A 24,724-nucleotide genomic window follows, 5' to 3' on the forward strand; every position below is an offset into this window, starting at 1 on the left:
TACTTTGTCATGTTTGTTGTGTTGCTCAGTGAAACTACATAAATGTGATCAGTGTGCTGGTAAATGTGAACAGAGTTGAAGTGGGATGATACATGCATTTTAAATTACAGAATTATTGACCAGAGTGCCCATCTTACTGGATCCTTTCACCCAATCAGACATTTTTCATGTAAGAGTGCCAAGATAAAGACACGTATTAGGATATGTTTGGATTGAGATCACAATGTCTGCGATTGTAACTTTCCTACTGCATCCATTTCAATGATGGCAAAAAGCCAATTGTTCTAATTATATCTCTTCTTTAGAGCAAATAGCCCTCCGCTACACTTTCTTTACCCAGAGGGATTTTGCATAATGGTAACAATATTTGTGTTACTGTAAACCCATATCACTTATTTTGGTTAGGAGACAGCAACACAGTGGTGCCCATAAACTAACGTGTTGAAAATACCTGTTCTCATCTTTTATCTTTTCTCTGCAATAAAGAGTAATGTTAATCAAAAGTTGCTTAATGGATGGTACAGATTATGAGGAAAGTTGATGAGCAGTGACATCGTCTGCCATTTATTCAGAGTCCTTAGTCCAAGAATTGTTCAGCCCTTTCAATAAAATATGTAAACCAGGTCTCTGTGATAATAACATTTATTGGTCCTGCCCTGCAGTTATAATTGATCTGCAATATTGAATGTCAGAATGTTTAGAAAGAGACATTTAGCAATTATAGTCCCCATATTTAAGAATGAGAATGGAGAACCACCCTCAGTTTACAGACCAATCTCCCTCCTGGACTCCCAGTTTAATATTTTGGTAGGGCAGCTTTGGGCCATTTTCAAAATTAGGTGGATAGTGAACATATTCTTGTGCATAGGCAATTGGGGTTCCAGGACCAAGTGCATACAAATGATCAGGTGCTCAATTTATACTTAATTGCTGGCAACTCAATTTACCTCAAAAAGGTTCTCTTCTATATGGCATTCATGGACCTCAGCACTGCCTTTGATAAAGTTACTAGGTCAATATAATGGCAGTGTCTCAGGAAAATGAATTGCCCAACTGAATTCATACATGTCCTTTCTTCTCTCCATGCACACAATTCCACATGTATTGCTTCTGGTTTTGATGGGCACTGTACACCAACGTTCCCAGTGAAGACTGGAGTTCGCCAGAGCTGTGTCCTCACACCTCTGATGTTTCCCCTCTATGTTAATGGCCTTACTGATTACTTAAATAATTGTAATGCAGAAACCCCTCATTTTGGGGCAGGACTTTCTCGCATCTTAGCATACGGAATATGCAGATGTCACCATGCTGCTGGCAAGGACTCTGTGTTCACTCCAAAAACTGCTGGATGCCTATGATATATTTATGAGGGATTTAGACTTGTTGACCAACATGTCCAATTCTACAGTTCTAGTATGTAAAACAAAGGGTTTTTGGAAAATGCTAAATCCTTGTCTTTTTCGATAGAAGGAAAAGGTTGCAAATTGTGGAACATTTTGACTATTTGGGCATCCCTTTTTCTGAGGGTTTTGACAGAAATGTCCATATTGGAACACAAGCATCGAGCATATTGCAGCATATCAGGGGGACTGCTACTTCCTAGAAAGCTTAACCTATAGAAATTATGTTCCGTGTATACTCAAAGGCAAATCAAAGAAGTAGCTATGCATGGGGCGAGCATATGGGGGTTTTGCAATATCTCACTCGTAATAACATTGGACCACTGATTCATGAAACACATCCTGGGCATATCTATGCCCAACTGCACAGTGCATAACAAGCAGGTTGTTTCATTTCTTGAAGATGTTCTAGGACTGGAACCAATCAGGGTATGGTTAAGGATATGGTCTAGTGACACGACAGTCTGACCATATAAACACTAACAACTTCATAGGTAGGGAAAGAAACAAACTGGGAATCCCATGGGTGTCCTACATACTGAAATCTTTAAAGGAGGGCAGTTTTGCTTCCCCCTTTTCAATCGTAGGGTTCTAACAAGAACACTGCCTTGTACATGTATGGCCATTCTATCTTTAAGAAGAATCCTCTATAAATAAAATGTGGGTATTATTAAGCCTGCTAATAGAGCACATATACTCCTGGCTGATGGTCAGCTGCCCGGTTACATGATGTGACCCAAGACTAGAACTGAATGGGGTCTCATCACTATAGTGTCTTTTTGGCTTAATGTGATTACTGTGAGGTGGGTAGGGGATAGATATGCCAATAAAAGCTGTAGGATTTGCAATGGGGCAACTGAAGATTTCCTACATCTGTTATTCTTCGGTCTCACCTACGTTAAACCCTGTCAGCACTTGTTAATCCTGTTGCACAAAGGTCTGAATTTTAGGAAATGTAAACCAGCTCTAGTCTTTCTGTTAACGGCAGAGGCACCACTAATAGCCAAACATTGTTGAGTTTTCTTAGATGTTCATTGAGAAATAGAGAGTCTGTTTTAGTTGTGGATTACTTTAAATGGTGCTCTCATGAAATAGGCCCTCTGTTTAGCGAAACACTTGACACACAGAGAGTTGGTACCAGAGGAACGTAGAGGTCTAGAGGGAGAGTATTTAGTAAGAGCAAGTTGCAGATAGTGTGGTCCCTGGCCCCAGGCAGCCTTATGGATGAAGCTGTCATGCGCCCGACCGGATGGAGGTTGTGGCGGTGGTTCCGATGGAGTGGCCATTAGATTTCCACACGTTTCCTTGCCCTTGCACAGGTGGCAGTCTAGTCTATCTCACATTTCTACGTGGCGATGTCGCTCGTAGCGGGGAAGTATTACTTCCGGATTTCCCCGGCTGCCGGCGCGTTGCAACGTCTGAGTTACCGCTTTGCTTTCCTTGTTGCTATACGCTAATGATTTCTTCTTTCAGTTCTGTTTATCTTTCTCTCCCTCTTGGGGTTCCTTTGCGTCCCCCGTTCTCGCTTTCTCCTGCCTAGCTACGTGGTTCCTTCCACGCTGCTCTCTGTTGACTCCTTCTCTATGTCCGCCTCCCGTTCAGGCTCCCTCTCGCAAACCATTTCCCTTTTCATTCTTCTCTTATCCTTGGGCTGTCTGGGTCCTCCAATTTCCGATGCCCTGATCCATCTGGGTACATGCAGTGACCGGTCCGGACTTTTTCTGGCCTCCGGACTCCACCAAGACAGCACGTTAACATCAGCAAAGGTTTTTTTTCTTGTCATTGGCTTTTTCTTGTGTTCACCCGCCTTCGGTGATGGGGCTGCCGTGGCCACAGCTCACCGGTGGCCGCTGTGGCTTCACACCGCGGAAGGGATTCTGCATCGAGCCTCTATCAATATTGAGAATCCCCCAGATACACCACAGACTCCAGTTCAACAGGTGATGAGTCGGAGGAGGGAAGTGGGATAGACGGCTCCGATACTTATTTCGACAGTTGTGACAGTTTGCAACGCCCAATCATGGCTACCCCAGAACAGATCCAAGAGCTTGTCGGGGCTATACAGAAACTTTCAAAAGAGGTACAATCCTTGAAAGTGGAAAACCAGACACTACAGCACGTCTCCCAAGAAGTCCAGACCTTAAAGGCTGAAAACGTTGTCCTCAAACAACTTATAGCCGCAAGAGAGCACCCGCAGAGTCCGGAATTGCCATGAATGCGATTATCGTCTGGAAAGTTCGACGGGTCTTCCATGAAGGTGAAAGAATTTCTCGACTCTTGTCAGCTATACTTCACGTACAGACCTAACCTTTTTGCAACTAGTAAAGCCAGGGTAGGTTTTATGGTCTCGAATATGGTGGGCAAAGCCTTGTCTTGGGTCAGTCTGCTAGTGATAGGTGAGGATCCTGCACTCCAAGAATACGAGGAGTTTTGCAACTTAATCAGACAGACCTTTGAACGTCCTGAAACCACCTTCTCCATATGTGAAGATCTTTTTGATGCTCATCAGGGCTCCATGGATGTGTTGACTTACATCTCCAATTTCAAAGCCTTAGCGGCTCAGGCAGGCTGGCCAGAAAGAGCTCAGTATGCTATTTTCAGAAGAGGTCTGAAGGAGGACATCAAAGATGAGCTCGCCCGAATGCCGAGACCCCCTACTCTCACAGAATTATTCTCTGCTGTTCTTCAAATAGAACACTGATTGGTTGAACGGAAGAACGAATGACGCAAGTACAAGAACCGGTCCCTTTTTGGTGGTCCTTCACCGACAGTGCTTCCCTCTTCCTCCACCCTCCCAAAAGATGAACCCATGCAGATCTGAATGACCCGAGGCCCACTTACCAGTGAGGAGCGGCGACGTCGCCGAGAAAGAGGATTGTGCGCCTATTGTGCATCAGAAAAACACTCTATTAATAATAGTGAGGAACTAGCATCATGTCGGTCGGGAAACGAACATCCTCGGAGTTGACAGGGACAAACTACCGAGGGACCAAATACTCTTCACGTCCCTATGTTTCTCTATCGGTCTCTTCTCCTACACAAACCAGCACCGAAGACTCCCGATTGATGGTGATTACGGTTCAACTGAAGATCAATGGCAACTGGGTTGAGGCTTTGGCTCTACTAGATTGTGGGGCAGCCGGGAATTTCATGGATATACATTGGGCAACCAAAATGGGAATCAAGCGGATCGAAAAGCTAGAAGATCAGAAGTTGGAAGGGGTAGATGGCACCCCATTATCTTCTGGACCAATCACACATTCGACCGAAGAACTACATCTCAAGATCTTTCAGCACTCAGAGAAGATTGGGTTTGATATCATAAGAGCAGCACACTTCCCCATTATCCTTGGAATCTCTTGGATTCATCGCCATAACCCCTGTATTGATTGGACCAACAACTTATTAGCCTTCGAGTCAGAATACTGCAAGAAACAGTGTAGCCTGCACTCATGCTCGGTCAATATTCAAGCCACCAACTCGACCTCAGCTCTTTCCGTAGGTATCCATTCCTTACCGACAGAGTACATCAGATTCCAACAAGTCTTCAATGATCAGACTACATTGGAGTTACCCCCTCACAGACCGAAGGACTGCGCCATCGATCTTGTCCCCAGAGCTTTGGTACCATTTGGGCACATGTTCTCACTTTCTCAATCTGAAAGACAGGCCCTCTGGTCGTATTAGGACAGCAATCTGCTTAATGGATTGGTGCAGCCTTCAAAGTCCCCCGCAGGGGCCCCTCTATTCTTCATTCCAAAGGGGGATTCCACCGAACTAAGACCCTGTATCAATTTTCACGGGTTGAGCAAGGTCACCATACGGGATAGATACCCGATGCCACTCATATCGGACATCCTTGAAGCAGTACAAGGAGCCAAGATTTTCACTAAACTCGATCTACGCAGTGCGTATCACCTCCTCTGTATTCGAAAAGGGGATGAATGGAAGACTGCTTTTCGCACCACTTTTGGTCTTTATGAATATCGAGTGATGCCATTTGGGTTGGTTAACCCGCCAGCAGTCTTCCAAAGGTTCATGGACCTCCTGTTCTCCGACCTCATGTTTGTCTCTGTCATCATTTACTTGGATGACATTCTTATATTCTCCAAGGATCCAAGGCAACATACTCTTCATGTCTCTGAATTACTTCGTCGACTCCAAGACAATCATCTATATGCCAAACTCAAAAAGTGTGTCTTTGGCGTTACCTCCATACCCTATTTAGGACACATTTTATCTCAGGAAGGGGTGTCCATGGACGAACGGAAGGTGGCTGCTATATTGGATTGGCCCTCACCCACATCAGTAAAAGAGGTCCAAAGATTCCTGGGTTTGGCAAATTACTGCAGATTCATTCAAAATTTCTCTGATGCAGTCCTCCCCATCACTTCTCTCCTAAAGAAGAGTTCTTCTCCAATCCAATGGATCCGTGAGGCTGAAAAGAGTTTTCAACACCTCAAGACTCTTTTGTTCTGCCCCGATCCACTGACATCCTAACCAATCTCAACCCTTCATAGTTGAGACAGATGCCTCTGCAGCGGCCATTGAAGCAGTACTACTCCAGACGTTCGAGGGAGTAGAACATCCCATCGCCTATCTCTCGAGGACATTAATACCTAGCCAAAAAAAATGCTCCGTACTGGAAAGGGAACTACTGGCTATGAAACAGGCTTGTGAGACCTGGAGACACTTACTCCAAGGTGGGGGTCACCCCTTTACCATTCGGACCGATCATAAATATGTTAAAGTCCTTGAATCGATGGAATGCATCAACTCACGCCAAGCACGGTGGGCTCACCTTTTTGCCCAAAATGACTTCTGCATTACCTACCATCCAGGAAGTCAGAACGTTTTGGCGGATGCACTATCTAGGAAGGATACCGGTAACACCCCTACTGTTGAACCAGAGCAAATGTTTCCTGATCGGATCCACGTAGCAACTGTCAACACGTTCTTATAGCAGGTAAGACAGGCTACAGAAGGTGAAAAACCCTTCACAAATAAGGATTTCAAAAAGAAGGATGGCCTTTGGTTTAGAGGTCAGTAACTCTACTTACCCACTGACGAACTCCGGAGAAGGTAATTTGTCTGTGTCACGACGCTTGTGCTGCTGGTAACCTGGGAGTATCTGGAACACTGGATCTTGTCCAGTGTTCATATTTCTGGTTTCAAATGCGCAAAGATGTGACAGAATACATTCGGAAATGCTCAGTCTGTGCCCAAGCCAAATATCATCCCGGCAAACCGATAGGACTACTAGAACAGCCAACCCTTCCCACGCGTCCTTGGGGCATTGTCACTACAGACTTTATTGTCGATTTACCTCCTTCAAATTAATTCACCTGTATCATGGTGACAGTTGACACTTTTTCCAAGATGACACATTTCTCCCCATTACCCAAGATACCATCAGCTGAGGAAATGTCACAGGTTTTTCTTCGAGACGGTTTCCGTCTGCACGGACTGCCAGGTAAGGTTATCTCTGATCGAGGTACACAGTATGCTTCTAGGTTTTGGAAGGCTATGTGCCACCATCTAGGCATAGAAAGAGCACTCTCTTCTGGTTTCCATCCACAAACCAAGGGTCAAACAGAGAGAACAAATGCTACCTTAGAACAGTACCTTCAATGTTTCTGCAATCTGCAACAAGATAATTGGGTGGCGCTTATACCTACCGCAGAATTTGCTTATAATAACGCCAGACACTCTGCCATCAAAATGTCTCCATTTTACTGCACCTACGGACTTCACCCAAGAAGCATCCTTCCTGTGGCACATATACAATCCCAACTACCAGTCATTGATTCAATTCTTAGTACAATCAAAGCAGCCCATTCGACTGCTTCTTCCAGTCTCAGAGATATGGCCCAGTACAACAAAAGGCAAGCTGATGTACACCATCAGCAGGGCCCAAATTGGAAGATCGGTTCAAAAGTATTGTTATCCACCAAATACCTACCTCGGTGGGCCCTTCCTTCAAAGCTATCTCTGAGATATTTGGGCCCTTTTTCTATCCTAGCCAAGATTAACCCTGTCTCCTATAAACTACATCTTCCTCCCAATCTCAAACGCATCCACCCAGTGTTTCATGCTTCTCTACTCAAACCTTTGCTTCAATCTCATGGATTCTCCACATCGAACCATGGACATCTTCGGGCCACCACAGAGAGTGATGAATACGAGGTTTCCCATATTTTCGATTCTAGATATCACAAAGGGAGACTGGAATATTTTATTGGTTGGAAAGGGTATCCTAGATCGGAAGATTCCTGGGAACCTTTGGCCCACATTCACACCCCGAGGTTACTCAGGAGGTTTCAAACCTCTCATCCGGGCAAGCCGGGGGGGTATCCTTCAGACGGGGGCATACTGTCATGCGCCCGACCGCATGGAGGTTGTGGCGGCGGTTCCAATGGAGTGGCCATTAGATTGCCACATGTTTCCTTGCCCTTGCACATGTGGCGGTCTAGTCTTTCTCACATTTCTACGTGGCGACGTCGCTCGCAGTTGGGAAGTATTTCTTCCGGATTTTCCGGCTGCCGGCACCTTGGAACGTCTGAGCTACTGCTTTGCTTTCCTTGTTGCTATACGCTAGTGATTTCTTTCCCTCCCTCTCGGGGTTCCTTTGCATCCCCCGGTCTTGCTTGCTCCTGCCTAGCTACGTGGTTCCTTCCACGCTGCTCTCTGTGGACTCCTTCTCTACATCCGCCTCCCGTTCAGGCTCCCTCTCGCAAACCATTTCCATTTTCATTCTTCTCTTCTCCTTGGGCCGTCTGGGTCCTCCAATTTCCGATGCCCTGATCCATCTGGGTACATGCAGTGACCGGTCTGGACTGTTTCCGGCCTCAGCACTCCACCGAGGCAGCACGTCAACATCAGTGAAGGTTTTTTTTTTGCCATTGGCTTTTTCCCCTCTTCGCCCTTCTTCGGTGACGGGGCCGCAGCGGCCACAGCTCACTGGTGGCCGCTGTGGCTTCACACCACCGAAGGGATTCTGCATCGAGCCTCTATCAATATCGAGAAGCCCCCAGATACACCACAGACTCCAATTCAACAGGTGAGGAGTCGGAGAAGGGAAGTGGGACGGATGGCTCCGATACTTATTGCGACAGTTGTGACAGAAGCAGAGAGATTTGAATCGATCCGTGCAGCAACCGGAAGCCAATGAAGAGTATTTAGGGCAGGAGAGATGCGGTCCCTGTGATTGAGGCCAAGTATTAGCCTTCCTGCCCAATTCTGGATTAGCTAGAGGAGTTGTAGGGAGGAAGAGGGCATTTTCAAAACAAGGCTATTGCAGTAGTCTAGCCTAGAGAGAACCAGGGCTCTGGTAACATTGAACTTCTGGGGGAAAGTGAGAAAAGGGAGAATTCCTTTGAGAAGGAAGAGTTGAAAGTAGGACTTCTTGGCAATGTCCTGAATGTGAGAGAGGAAGGAGAGAGAGGAGTCAGAGATGACGCTAACGTTTCTGGTTTCATATGAAGGAGAAGGGGGAGAGCCCATAGAAGATGGCCAGAGTGTGGGGAAGAAAGATGGAGCAGGAGTCCCAATAGGAAGGATCTCAGTTTTGCTGGCATTGAGGCAGAGATCGCTGGAAGTGCACCAGGACTGGATGGCAGATAGGCAGTCCAGGATGACAGAAGAAGTAAGACAGTAGAGGAAAGCTTGAAGAAGAGTTGTGTGTCATCTGCGTAAAATTGGAAGTTAAGGAAGAAGGTGGAAATGAGGAATGCCAGTGGAGCAAGGTAGGTGTTAAAGAGCCAAGGGGAGAGTTTGGAGCCATGAGGGACACCACAGGTGAAGAGAAAGGTAGGGGAGGAGAAGGTGTCCATAATAACCTGGGACAGTTGATAACTTAGGAAGGTGGTCAGCCAGTCCAGTGCCCACTCCAAGATACCCAGGGTACCACAGAGCCGTTTTATGAGGATGGAGTGGTTAACTGTGTCAAAGGCAGAGGAGAGGTTGAGTAGAATGAGGCCAGCTGGAGAGTTAGAATCCAGAGATGTGAGAAGTTCTTCACAGGTGTTCAGAAGAGAGGTTATCCATGCCTCTGGATGCTCGGAATCCTGATTGATGGTCGTGGAGGCTACCAACAAGTACAGTGTGTGAAGTAAGTTGGGAGAATGCCAGTTTCTCCAGGAATTTCCTGAGGAAAAGGGTGATAGAAATAGGGTGGTATGTGGCTGGACAAGTGGGGTTGGCTGAGGTTTTTTCAAGAGGGGCGCACAAGGGAGTGCATGAGGGAGGAGGGGAAATATCCAGTAGCAAAAGAGTGGTTTCAGAAATCAGCAAGTGCAGGGGCAAGAGAGCAAATTTTGTCCTTTATGGTTCTGGAGGAGCAGGGGGAAACCTGTTTGGAGGAGACCTTCATGGAACGGACAACTCTGTTTACCTCATCAGGTGTGACAGGGGAGAAAGAGGAGAGAGAAGAAGAAGGCGGGTGGGAGGTTGTAGGAGGTAAGGGAGTGGGGTAGGGGGGTGGAGAGGGACGCAAGGGTGCTCAGAATGTCCTGAGTTTTAGTAGTAAAGTGTGTGGCCATTGGGTTGGCTATTTCCCTGTAGATTTCAGCCATGTTGTTGGATGCACCAGAGACCCGTGCCTGGATGAGGGCATTTTTCTTGGCACGGATGGAAAGTCTATATTGTCTTTGGAGCAGGCGACAGGCCAGTTTGTCAGAGGGTGAGCCAGAGGTATGCCACTTCCGTTCCACAGCACTGCACTTGTGTTTCAGGGCTGCAAGCTCAGAGGGTATGAGGTGTTAACGCTTAGAGGCAGGTTTCATGCGGATCCTCATGACTGGGGAAAGAATGTCCAGAGTGTTAGTTATGGCCAGATGGAGGTTGCTGAGAGCAGAATCAGCGGGAGAGTCAGGGGTAGGGGGATATGGGGGGATGAAGGTGGATGCGAAGGGAGCAGCTGACACTCGCTTCATCGGATGCATGGTCATGAATGAGGTTGGCATGGCAGGAGGAGGTGCGTTCAGAGGGCCGAAGGGGCCCAGGTGTGAGGAAAAGAGAGAGTGGTCTGACCAGTAGAGAGGGGTGATAAGTGGAGAGGAGAGTGGAAGAGGGTGTCCAGAGTGTGTCCAGCCAAGTCAGTTGGACCAGAAGGGAGAATGTTAACAGAATATGCCTGTTGTGTATCAAAAGCGATGCCATTTTCTCTAGACTGTGCTATGGATCACAGCTGCAATGGTGCAGAGGTGTTATCCTCCAAGACCTTGATTACCGACACATGAACAACATTCTGCAATACACTTGATCTGCAGAGAGTAGGCACAATAGCTGTCTTTTTGAGTCCTCTTTTCAATGATTGTGCACATTGTAGGAAATTATGCATGTGTGCATTTCAACATTTGCGAGACAGAATGTGCAAATTCTCAAATTTCTCATGAACACTGCAGGAATGCTGTGTAAATAATCTTGTATTTGGATCATACTGTACGGCGCATTGCTCGGAAATCCCCAAATTGCTGCCCCAGGACTGAGACCAGGAATAGAACACTGAACCAGGTATAAATAAGCACAAACCTTAGTTTTAAGAGCCAGTGCTGGGTTAGGCAACATATGCCTCTCCTGATGTTGTGGACTACAACTCTCATGACTCTTCACCATTGCTCATGTATGTGCATGGATGTTAAGTATTTGAGGGGATCAGGCTCAGGGAAACAGCTGAACTCAATAATTGATGAACTGTACTTACTCACTATTTTTTCTGACTGGAGCTGTTTACTTTTTCTGCCACCCTCCACTCTCAGCTCTAAGACCCACCATCTTTGCCCACTGACGTTGGCAGAGAATAGCCAACAAACCTCCGTTAGAGAATTGATTGGAAGCCATTGCCAACGAATGGCAACCAGTGGCTCCAATGATAGGGAATTTATAGAGGTAGCGGAACTGTGGTAACAATAACTTTTATAGGACACCAAAGTGAGGGGTCTAATTTGAATGTAGCTGGTGCCAGAGAGCCAGAGCAAAGTCAATAGTGCCTGGTCTAAAATTGTCCACTAGCTAAGGGAAATGATCAAAGTCTGTGCCAGGGTGGAGAGCGTTAAATATCGGTGTGTATGTTCTACTTTGCTGAAACACCAGCCTGAGAAGGAGATTGTGGGGTTAATGGTGGCACAGTGGAAAAATGACAAGAGAAAACAGACACAAAGTGTGTGCAATCTCCTTCGCTGTGTGGTAATTATGAAATAGCACACAAGAACGAGTTTGAATATGCTGGAGGGGGAGGGATGTGAGGTGCACTGTAACATGGGACCCTGGGAAAATAGTGCTGTTAACATTACCTGTATTACAGGAATGACTAATATTTGCATACCGTGCTCCCATTTATTTTTGAAATATCAGCCAAATCATGCATCGTCTTACCGATACGAAACCCTTTGTCTCAGTGAGTGGCTACTGGTTTGTGTCCAGGGCCAGCACATTCAGGTGCAGGTACTGGGAGTTATGATATGATATGATATGATATGATATGGCATTTGTAACGCGCCTATACACAAGTGTTTCAAGGCGCGACGAGGCAGGGAGGGGGGAACAAGGGGAGACAGACAACAATCCTACTATGCCAGGTGTCATTCAGATCGCGCAAGTGCGTGGGTAGGGGGGACGGGAAAAGTGCAAGGGCGAAAGGGAGAGGGGAAGTGCAGTACAGGGTTAGTAATGAACAAGATAAATAATAAGGGCCAGCTGGTGGCAAGTGCGAGATAAGTGCAGACAAGTGCTGGGAAGGGGGGCTGTAGGGATACAGAGACAGTCCCGCAGTGCAGGGGTTGCCAGGAAGGCAGTGCAGGGGAGAGTGGCTGGGCCAAGGACCGAGATTGGTGAGTGGCCCAGTTGCTGATTCAGTACAGTTTCAGTGATTTAGCAAGGGAGAGGGAGAGAGAAAGCAGAAGCAAAGAGGAAGGTTTTGAGGTGCTTCCAGAACTCGTTGCTTGGAGAAGCGGCTGACCCTGAGGGAGTTGGAGGCGGAAGAGCGAAGTGCTAGAGAAGGAAGATATTTAGGAAGGGAGAGTTGAAGGTAATTTGGCCCCAGGCCCCAGAAGACCTTGTGGACAATGCAGAGGGTTTTGAACTTAATCCTCGCAGCCACAGGGAGCCAGTGTAGCGATTTCAGTCCTGGAGAGATACGGTCCCTGGGCTTGAGGCCAAGGACAAGTCTCGCAGTCCTGTTCTGGATGAGTTGCAGAGGGCGGAGAGTAGAGGCAGGCAGATTTAGATAGAGGCTGTTACAGTAGTCCAGCTTCGAGAGAACCAGGGCTCTGGTAGTGTGACTTCTTAGAAACGTCAGAAATGTGAGGAGAGAAAGAGAGTGTGGAGTCGAAGATGACCCCGAGGTTTTTTGCCTTGCAGGTAGGAGCAGGAAGAGGGCCAAGAGAGGCCGGCCAGAGAGCTGCAGGGAAGGAGGGAGTGGGTGTACCGATGAGTAGAATCTCGGTCTTACTGGCATTAAGGCAGAGGTTGTATCCATTCCTGGATAGCAGAAAGACAGTCAAAGATGAGGGAAGGAGAAGAGGAAGCCGAGGGTAGCCTGAAAATGAGCTGGGTATCATCCGCATAGCACTGAAAGTTGGGGCAGAGAGCAGCGATGCGGTGGGCGAGAAGTGCCCGATACTGGTTGAACAGCCAGGGAGAGAGGTTAGAACCCTGGGGGACACCACAGGTAGAGAAAAAGATGTCAGACAGGAAAGACCCCAATTGGACCTGGGAGGGTCAATTTCAGAGGAAAGAGATCAGCCAAGCCAGAGCCTGACCAGTGATACCCAGGTTATCACGGAGACGGTTGAGCAGGATGGTATGGTTGACAGTATCAAAGGCAGAAGAGAGATCAAGCAAAATGAGAACACATGGAATGTTAGAGTCAAGGTTCGAGAGCAGGTCCTCACGGATGTTCAGGAGAGCAGTTTCCGTGCTTCTGGCAGCTCTGAAGCCAGACTGATGGTCATGAAGGCTACCAACAGATTCAGCATGGAGATTAAGCTGGGAGATGGCAAGTTTCTCCAGGAGCTTGCACAGGAAAGGAGTGATAGAGATAGGGCGATAGTTAGCTGGGCAGGACAGGTCGGAAGAGGGTTTCTTAAGAAGAGGGTGCACAAGGGAGTGCTTGAGAGGGGATGGGAAGACTCCAGAGGCGAAGGAGTGATTGCAGAAGTCAGCAAGGGCAGGAGCCAAGGAGCCAATGTGGTCCTTAATAGTTTTGGAGGAGCAGGGGTGGACCTGTGTTGATGAGACTTTCATAGATCGGACTTGTCTCGAAACCTCATCAGCAGAAAAAAGGGGAAAGGCAGAGAAGGAAAGAGGAGGGGTGGCTGCAGAAGGCCCAGAGGATGGGCAGGGAATAGAGGGGGGGAGGTGATGGGAGGAGAGTGAGGACAGGATGAAGTGAGAGTCCAGTGCTGTACAGAGGTCCTGGGAAGGGACAGGAGAGGTAGAGACTGCAGCAGGGTTGGCCAGAGTTGAAGTTTAAAGCACCTCACTCTCCACAGACACTGTAACAATGTCAAATGATGCTCTCCTGTCGGAATTGAAACAATGTTATGCCTCCTATCGCAACAATTGTATGTGTATTGGCCTACGCCAAGTTGTCTAAACATCACATGCGAACAAACTCCATGGCAAGGTCTTGACCTTAGAGAAAGTAATGTAAGTCGCCATCTTGGATTAAGCCGCCATTTTAGGTTCTCTTGTTATATGGAAGTCACCATGAACATCAAAAATGGAGGCCGAATGACATTCTGAGTAAGATTCTGGCCGTTGTGACCTCCGTACACACGAATAATTAATATGCCTGCAGGCCACTTGTCGGGGTCGCAAACTGAGACCTTGTCCTACTGTTGACCTATGTGTAAATGTACAACTATATCAGCGAAACTAATTAAAATGCATATATTATAGGATTGACCTGGCAAGGAACCCATAGGCCCGACTCCTAGAATGGTTAACCCGCGAGAGGGTTGGCCAAGGGCTGGATAAAGAGTATAAAAGACCCAAATATTCCAATGTAGGTCTCTCTCACTAACGCATTGAACTCTCCTTGAAGTTCGTTATGTTACTCTGAGAGCCGAATAGCTATCCGTTTGTCAATTGACTTTGGTAACTGTTGTAGCTTTTAAATAAAGCACTTGTATGTACTTTGTAACCTGTGTTGATGTGTTTCTTTCTGGGCTTCCCGGCCTCATATTATTATTTATGTTTTCACAGTTGGCGCCCGAATAGGGACCCTCAAGATTGATGCCGGATCATTGAAGGTTGATGCAGACTATCAAACCGGGATCGGACGGTGTGATACTTCGGGCCCGACTGAACGAGACGCGATACCTCGGCAGTGCTGCACGATCCGATCCTTGGACGATAGTCGTGTGGTCTGACACGGCATCTTGACGAGGGTCCATTTTTTCGAGGCAGGCAGATTTGTCGAAACCACCAAACACAAGGTAAAATTTGTTAGGTAAGTTCTTTGGTAAACCGGTCCTCCTTAGGTTTGGTCAGGTGCAGTCGTGACCCGGCTCTTAATTTAACCCTGACAATTTGAATTTGGCGTATTGTATATGCAGACACAATTACTGACCAGGTAACAACAATTTTTTGTGAAATGCCTGGGAAATTGTCTAGCTGCTTTAGGGCTCTGTTCCGCAGCGATTGACAATCTTTGGAATTTAGCCGCCCGGCACCACAGGAGGGGTCGCCGGCATGTACTATGTACTGTAAGTATGGCATTGGAAGTATAGTATTTAATGATATTTGGCACAGACAAACCAGACATGCCTCCGAATTTCAGTGGCCAATCAATGGTAGTTTCAAGATCCCCCGTATTGAATACCTAGAATCGGTCTTGCTAAAAAAGAAGGCCAGACCTACAGCATTTGATGTTTTGCAGAATTGGAAAAAAGAAGCGTTGCAGCAGCTTAAAAGTAGGGATAAACATGCACGCCGTCATAAAACAAATGCCGAAAAGGCGTCGTTATATGATAAGGAAAAACATTTGGAGTCAGGTAAAAATATGGAAAGGGCTTTCTCACTCGGTATCCAGAAAATGTATCCCTCTAAAGATTTCCATGTTTCTGAAGAATTTATAGAAAAATTGTTAAACGAACGCAGGCCTGGTGCCTCTGCGCCACCTCCGTATGATCCTCTCCCGGGTGCTCTGCCCATTCCTGCTGTTGTTCCTGCTGTTATTTCTGTTCCCCCTGTACAACCTATTGTTCCTATTCCTCTAGTTGTTGTTCCTCCACCTATCCCGCCACCACTTCCTCTTGCGCCGATAGTTGCACCCTCATTGAATTTGCCCACACCTCTGCTCCCGAGTGGGTCTGTATTGACTGAAGTTGATCGGGGTGTGGGGTCAAAGATTGTCACTCGAAATACTGTTTCTGCAGACAAGAAACAGGAATTATTTGCATGGGCTAAGCACTGTATGGAGAAAGGTGATCAAGTCAACGTTTTTTCTACATTATCAAATATGGAGAATTTTCCCGAGAAAAATGTTTTTATCGAAGGTTTGGGGACTCATTTATGTGTAATGTGGGGTAGATTACATAATTCGGATCTCCCACAAGGGGTGAGGGATCTAAGTACTTTAGCACTTTCGAGGGATACAGAGGAGAAAGTACATGGTCATGTTGAGAGATTGTTTGAGCATAGGAGGGACTTTGAGAAATTGCGGGATGAGGATGGTGAAGACGACAGTATGGTAGTTTTGGCCCCCTTTCTGTCCCCTTCGAGGTCATTCACTTTGATTTTATTGAGATGGAACGGTGTAACAATCTAAAATATGTTCTTGTGATTATTTGTGCTTTTAGTAAATGGGGCGAGGCTTTCCCCGTTAAGGATGCTACTGCCATGACCACTGCAAAGACTATGGTAAAAGAATTCTTTCCACAATTTGGGCTTCCAAGGGTAATTTGGTCGGACAATGGTCCCCATTTTGTTGCAGCAGTAATTTTGCAGATATGCACAGCGTTACACATTGAAAAACGATTTCACTCAGCTAGGCATCCTCAAAGTGCTGGCTTGGTAGCGAGACATAACAGCATCCTAAGGAATAAGCTTGCAAAAACATGTGCCGGCACCAAACTGAAATGGCCAGATGCCTTACCTATTGTATTGTTAGCCATGCGTACCACACCTCAAACTAAGACCGGGCTCTCTCCATTTGAGGTAGTGATGGGGAGACCTGCTAACATTTGGGGCCTTCCGAAGCCCAAAACCTTGAGGGAGGTCGAGAATGTATTGCTTGTAGACTACTGAAACCAGTTGACTAAAAATGTGTATCTCATTTATCATCAGGTCCAATCAGCTTTACCTGTACGGTTTATGGGCCCAGGACACGATATTCAGCCTGGAAGTTGGGTCCTAGTGAAGGCCTACGAAAGGTCTTCCTGTCTCGCGCCTCGCTGGCGTGGACCCCATCAGGTACTGTTGGTCACCCAAACAGCAGTGCGGGTGGCTGGAAAGAAGCATTGGATCCACGCGACGCGTGTCAAGAAACTTCCTCACCCGACGCCACACGTTACAGAAGAAGCAGAACCCCTTGCTGGTGCTACAATCTCTGATCTTGGAGTAGCAAACAACGCTGTGAGTGCGTCGAGAATTTCTCTGAGCCCGTGGAGCTTGGGGAACAGTCCATTTTGTCTCCGCACTCTTTGAAAAAGTCACTTCTGGAAAACACTGTTTCAAGTTCTGCGACTTCCGTCGCCTCCGATACGTCGTTTCCCTCAGGAAGTGACGTTACTTTGTTTCCAGATCAAACAGTACCGGGTACCACCAGGTACGACCTTCGACGAAGCAATAGAACTACGGCATGGGTTTTGCCTGTGCATCTGGAAAGAAAAAGTCATTGAGAGTTTTTTCTCTTGCAAAAGGAAGTTTTTGTTGAAAAAAGGGATTCTGCTGGCTAGGGTTGGGGAAGGACTAAGAAGTCGCGCGACCGTAGTGTCGCCAGCAACGAACATTGGGGTCGTCGATTGAGAAACTACAATGCCTGCCACCTCCACCGCTGCTGTTCGCATTGGACTTGTAAATAAGGGGGTGACCAACTCGGACAACGAACAATGTGCCTGGGCCCCGAAAACGTATTGCTGTGTTGTGTTAATAATAATTGGAATTTGTATAGTTACTGCTGTGGGACTTTGGTACTTCAAAGAAATTTACCCTCTAAAACCTCTACTGCCAATTGAAATTGTACCTACTGCTTTGACTCCCTCTGTACAACTTCACACTCTGTCACCTAGAGACTCCCAGCATAGACGAAAGTACCATAATAACACTTTAATGATAATAATGAATTTGACGCATGCCATTTTTAATAAGAGTAATTGCTGGATTTGTACCCATTTACCGCAACACGGGAACAAGGGGCTAGGATGGTATATTCACCCTTTACCTTTAACGACTCGTTGCTATGCCTCTCTTAGAGCACTATTCTTTGGCCGTTGGAATGATAGCATCTCAGGGAACTTTGATGGAACTAATTTAAATGATTTTGAAAAACGTGAATTGACTCCCCTGGGATGCTCAATTTTTGCAAATAGAAGTAAACCTAATGTTGCTTCTATTAGGCCATCTGATAAACTATCTCTTCCTTTTCAAACTCTAATTTCCTTTAACATGGCTCCGATAGGCAATAAGGACGCCGTGCCTCCTTCCTACTCTTTTAATCATAGCCCTGATTCAGTCCCCTTCTGTGTACAAAGAAATGGCACTCAGTCAATGGGAGATTTTGAAGGTTGTGTGAACATTGTAAATTTGACCGGAGAGAACAGGCCTCTGTATGTAGGGGGGCCTGTCTATTTCGTTTTTGGTAGTTCAGCATTTCCCTGGTTGCCCAAGGATTGGCAGGGAACCTGTTATTTAGGAATCCTGTTACCTGGGGTAATTATAGCTAGTACATTGGAAGTTTCTAAGGCTCGCCCATGGCGGGACGAGAACGGAAATACCCCTGGACAAGTATTGGGAGATATAGCAAAATCAGTTGTGCCATTTTGGGGACTAGCAAGGGTACTGGAGAGAACCATCAACCGGACCACGGATATACTCTACAATATGACACTAGAACAAAAAGCAATAAGATTGGTAGCACTGCAAAATCGGATGGCATTAGATGTCATTCTGGCAGAACGTGGTGGAGTATGCAAATTAGGGGGGTCCGCTTGTTGTGTTTTCGTACCAGATTCCTCACCGACAATTTTCAAAGCAATACAGAACTTGCACATCCTTAGTTCTGAAGTGCATGTTCCTGTGGGAGATTGGAATATTAGCGCCTGGTTCTGGGATTCTCTACGATTCTGGGGTTGGAAGGTGCTTTCTGTTATCCTGGTTATTTTGGGAATCCTGCTATTCCTTTGTTGCTGTTTCCAATGTCTACCTAGTGTATGAGCAATGCTAGGGGGATGTTGTGCTCAAGCAATGAGCACAGTGGGCACAAAATGTATGCCCCAGATACAGCATCTAAAGAGTTTGTGTTACAAGAAGTTCTGATAAATGACCTAATGGCTATAGACATCACAGACAATGATTCAGGATGTATGGATGACAATGCATGGAGTTATTTACAAAGATATTAGAAATTATATTAGCACTTGGCATAGGCCAAAAGGAGGGTTTGTCGGAATTGAAACAATGTTATGCCTCCTATCGCAACAATTGTATGTGTATTGGCCTACGCCACGTTGTCTAAACATCATATGCGAACAAACTCCATGGCAAGGTCTTGACCTTAGAGAAAGTAATGTAAGTCGCTATCTTGGATTAAGCCGCCATTTTAGGTTCTCTTGTTATATGGAAGTCACCCTGAACATCAAAAATGGAGGCCGAATGACATTCTGAGTGAGATTCTGGCTGTTGTGACCTCCGTACACACGAATAATTAATATGCCTGCGCGCCACTTGTCGGGGTCGCGAACTGAGACCTTGTCCTACTGTTGACCTATGTGTAAATGTACAACTATATCAGCGAAACTAATCAAAATGCATATATTATAGGATTGACCTGGCAAGGAACCCATAGGCCCGACTCCTAGAATGGTTAACCCGCGAGAGGGTTGGCCAAGGGCTGGATAAAGAGTATAAAAGACCCAAATATTCCAATGTACGGTCTCTCTCACTAACGCATTGAACTCTCGTTGAAGTTCGATATGTTTCTCTGAGAGCCGACTAGCTATCCGTTTGTCAATTGACTTTGGTAACTGTTGTAGCTTTTAAATAAAGCACTTGTATGTACTTTGTAACCTGTGTTGGTGTGTTTCTTTCTGGGCTTCCCGGCCTCATATTATTTTTTATGTTTTCACACTCCTTGCCCCAGATTAAATAGAGTAAGTACAGTATGTGTACTAACATATCTTGTAATGTGTGTAGTATAACAATGGAAGAAACTGAAATGCATCTGCCAAATTCTGTATCTCACAAGAACATTAAACCATAACCCATACATAATAAGTGAACACGCAAAGCATTTCTAGGGTTCACCCTATTGAGGTTCACCATATTGATGCGGTTCACAACAGGATAGAACCCTGATTCCACATATTTATCAAAGGTAGGTTTTCAATCCAACAGCCACTGCTTCCATAGAGTGGGACTGGCGCCTCAATGCTCATCTGGTTCAGAGGATGCATATAGCAACTCCCCTTCAGAGCATACCTGTGATTAGTGCCAGCAGACAGCGGCATACCAAGGATTGTCTAACACGTGGGTCCTGAAGCTAATGTAGTTGGGCACACTTGCAGTGACATTAACATCTGTAAATGCCCACTGCTGAGTGTGCATTTTGCAGATTTTGGGTGGGCCTTGCCCACTCAGGCCCTACCCTGCCTATGCCTCTGCCAGCATGTAACGTTGTGAGTGCTTCCAATCTATTGAATGGCAAGGAGCCACCTAGTGGTGAATTGATCATCAGCATCTTGAAGGGCTGTGTAGGAACAGAGTTGAAGACACTGGAGCTAAAATAGTGTTGAGATGTTTGGACGATGTAGCCAATTCGGCCAATAAAAATAAACATTTTAATATGTTAAACTATGTAATAATCTGATAAAAATGAGGCATTCTCAGACTATATAGAATATTACTAAACACATGTCACAATCATCAGACAAAAAAGCTCAGCAAAATGAAAAGCTTAGGAAATCTGCTGACATGAACGTGATCATGCCATTTCAGCAGAAGAGCACACACTCATAAACTAAGACAAGTAGTTCCAGAGATGTCTCAAGGCAAGGGAAATAATGACACCAAATTAGCAGCTGCCTAGTTTCCCAAAATAGTGTTGCCTGTTTTCAGCATCTTGCACTGGAACCAGGTTGGTTGTAAATCACTATTCTGTGGCAATTGCTTTCCTAGATGTCAGAATCGCTGATCAATAAATTGCCAAATCTCTGCATCCAGTGATTCACAAAAAAAGTAATGATTATATTCTCACATTAAATGTGCTGTAAACAAGATGGGACCAACATGGACCACCAACATGGACCAGACTTTTTTGGTGCAGAGACTATCGCACCCAGAGAATGTTACCATATCATTTACTGTGGAATTGGTTTTCAATTCAATACAGTTATTGATATTTTTATTGAAGGCATTTCCCTAAATACTTTGTGCATCAATCCATTTCAATTTGCATGCAACGTCTGAGGCCTTTAAAAATCCTGGTAATGCCAGATCTGGATTTTGCACTATTGTGCACTGCAATATATCTACAAAAACGAGCTATTTGTATATGCATAGAGCTTAACCTTTGTCGGTTGTTAGGACAATTAAAAGAAATTAAGATGGTAATCGAACTTAACATTTCATCTGAGAAATATTAGATTGAAGAATAATTGTAATGATGCAATTCGGGTCTCGAGTTCAGGTGCAAACATCCAAAAGTCCTTTTGTCTTTTTCCTCCTTTTCTGATTCACTTCATTTAACAGTCTCTGACTGTACCGGTGACCGTTAACCCTTACCGCCTGATTACAAGGTCCCTTTGCGGGTTGGTTCTTTAACGCCTGCTTTTTGCAGGCGTTAAAAACCAACCCGCAAAGGGACCAGGGTGCTAATTACGGTACTGCAATTCGCGGTGCCGTAATTAGCACCTTCCCCATTCCCATTATGCCCTATGGGGCAAAAATGGGAATGGGGAAGGGCAATGGGGGAAAGGGGAATTACCGCTCTGCCAACCTTGGAATAGGGCGGTAATTCCCCTTTCCTCCAAGGCGGTGCCAGTAATTTACCGGCATGGACCAAGGTGATAATAGCACCTTGGTCCACTGCCTACCATGTAATGAGGCCCTAAGTAAACATTTAACCAAGACATGAAGTAGAGGGTCCCAGTGCTTATTCAATCCAACTATATTTTGAATGGCTGCATCATCTCCTAAGGAATACATTGGGATATGTATGTCCTGCCACCATTGTGTTAATTTAAGCGCTGGATACTGTATTTACTGTATCCCATCACATGAATATATTATGACAACCAGAAAGGATCAACTTGATAACTGGGATATGTTGGTTAATTACATTTTTTAAATTACAAATTGATTTTTAATACTAATATGTTTATATATATATATATATATATATATATATATATATATATATATATATATATATATATACGTTTTTTCACTGTATTACACAACCACGGTAGTGGCTGTGTAGTTATGGTTAAGTTGCTGTTTCCATAGGAAGAGCACTTTTTGGGCGGCATATAACTTCGCTCCCCCTGGACGAAACCTCACCAAACTTTGCAAAAAAAAGTATATGGCCACTCTGAATTTTTTTGCATGAGGTTTGGTCCGGGGGGGGGGCAAAGTTATGGGGGGGTCCCAAAATGTCATTTTTTCCCATAAACATAACGGGAAAAAATTTGCTCACGCCTACAGCCCGAACCGCTGGATGGATTTTCAACAAATTTGTGGCAGGAGCGCTGGCTTGGTCCCGAAAGTGTGCTTTTTTTATTTGGTGTAAATCCGTTCAGTAGTTTTTTTTTAAATGACCAAAACGTAAGGCAAAAAAATGAGTGATATCTATGTCCGGTCCGCGGACTCACTTCCCTGTTCGGTCTGCGGACTGGCCTCTGATTGGCTGTGCTGTCCGTGGACTGGCCTCCAATTGGCCAGAAAAATTCGCTGACTTTTGCGTAGTCCGCGAACACCGGGACACGTCTGCTGATTGAATGGTGAGAAAACGTGAAGTGCGTCTGTTTTCTTGAAACGCCCGCCATCTTGGATTCGCAGACTTTTTGGGGTTCGCGAACAGCGCAGTGAAAACTTAAAAAAAAAGCAGCATTTCACTTGTCAAACTCGACACACAATCTCTGGGGAGGTAGGGTGGGTTGTTTAAACAAAAAATGGGTTGTTTAACCCTCGGAAGGTCCGCAAACACTCTAGATGTCCTAGGACAGTCCTGTTGTGTTCGCGGACACTTCAGATGTCCTAGGACATCTGTACCTATTTCTGCATTACAGGGTTGGGGAAAAGCAGTTTTTGGATGGCTTATAACTTTTGAGCCACTCAATGAAACTGCATGTCATTTTGCAATTTTATTCTAGAACTAATCCTGAATGGTTTTGCAAACTTGTGTGGGATTCATTCAAGAGGGGACAAAATTAGAGGGGGGGTCCCAAAATATTGTAAAGGCATATAAATGTGGTGTCATTTGACGAATCTGCACATTTGGCAAAACGATTTTGGATCTAAATACAAATGGTTTTCTAAAGTTTGGTGGATTTTCTCAAGAGGGGGTGAAATTAGAGGGGGGTCTCAACATGTTTTGATGGCTTATAACTTTGTTGCTATTTGACGAATGTGGATAAATGTTTTGAGAAAGATTATAGACCAAACCTACAATGTTTGTGTAAAGACTGAATGGATGTTGTCGAGTGTGGGCTAAGTTATTTGACTATTGTATGTACATACATTTTGACACTTTTAAAAAATAAAACATGGGCGGATTTTGAGCAAACTCGTGAGGAGCATTGGCAAGGACATTAAAGCATGGTTTTGCAAATGTGCCCGTGTTTTATTTTTTGACAAGTGTAATAATGTAGGTACAAATGTCATCAGTGATATTTGTGATGTCATCTTTGATGTCCTGGGTGTTAGTCTTAGCAGTGCAAGGTGGTGGCGCGTGTTATGGTTGCTTAGTTAAAGGGACATTATTGTTAATTTGCACTAATAAAACCCTATGAAATTCAGCGAAAAAACTTTGTTAAAGGGACTTTATGGTTACAAGTACAACCAAGAAATTCTCCAGTTAAGGTAAGCTAAGCAACCATAACTCATGCCACTACTGTGCACTGCTAAGACTAACACCCAGGTCATCAAAGTAGTAGGCTGTCTTCTTCCACCTCATCTTCCTCAACCCATACTGTAACCACACAGCCTACTTCTGTGGGACACAAAATCCCACCAGTTAACTTGCAAGCAATAAAAGAGGCTGTTGATCCATATCTTTTGAAGACAACAGTCCTCTGTATATACTGCAACACACCACTCCAAAGGGGGGAGCAATTTTGATGTGCTTTTGAAGCTGTAATCAAGGAACATGACAAACACGGCCCCCTACCTCAGATGTAAAACACGTGCAACATATTCCCCTGTCCATTTGCCCCTCCATATTAGTGCTTGGTGCCTCTACCCTCATTTCCCGACCCACCTTACATTCTAACCTCTCCTGCAAAAAAAAAAAATTTCTAGACTCCATCTACTTTACATTTCTCAGTAAAGTACATAGACTCAATGGCCCTCATTACGACCCTGGTGGATTTTTTCCGCCATCGGCGGACTTTTCCGCCATGGCGCAAAGTCCCTTTACGCCATGGCGGATGGCGGACTTACCGCCCCATTCCGAGGTCGGCGGGGCGGTAAGTCCCCATTGACCCATTTACCCTTCCCCATTCCCATTTCGGCCCCATAGGGCTCAATGGGAGTGGGGAAGGTGTTAATTACGCCACCGTACACTACGGTGGCGTAATTAACACCGAGGTCCCATAGCGCCATGGATTTTTACGCCCGCAAAAAGCGGGCGGAAAAGTGACCATGGCGCTCTGGGAACTCGTAGTTGGCGGTAAGGGGTCGGCGCAGCTAACGCTGGCGTAAACCCCTTACCGCCAGGGTCGTAATGAGGGCCAATAACATTTTTCAACATTTCTATTAGCATTTCTATAAGCATTTTGTGTTATGCTAAAGGGGATAATTTGGCGTTAATCCTCCTTTCCAGAGAAGTTATATAACTATTTGTTGTATGTACATTTTGACACTTTTCAAAAAATAAAACATGGACGAATTTGCAGGAAACAAGTGCAAGGAGCCTTGCCAAGGACCCGAAAGCATGGTTTTGC

The 24,724-nt window shown here is 45.5% G+C and overlaps 1 long non-coding RNA gene across 1 annotated transcript in view; it reads right to left on the reverse strand.

The window, feature by feature from the left end:
• LOC138579583 (uncharacterized) overlaps positions 1-24,724 on the reverse strand; it is a 163,097-nt gene that overhangs the window by 1,128 nt on the left and 137,245 nt on the right. The window lies entirely within an intron of this gene.

Source organism: Ambystoma mexicanum, chromosome 3p (assembly GCF_040938575.1).
Source record: "Ambystoma mexicanum isolate Mex_15411 chromosome 3p, UKY_AmexF1_1, whole genome shotgun sequence".
Taxonomy (NCBI): domain Eukaryota; kingdom Metazoa; phylum Chordata; class Amphibia; order Caudata; family Ambystomatidae; genus Ambystoma; species Ambystoma mexicanum.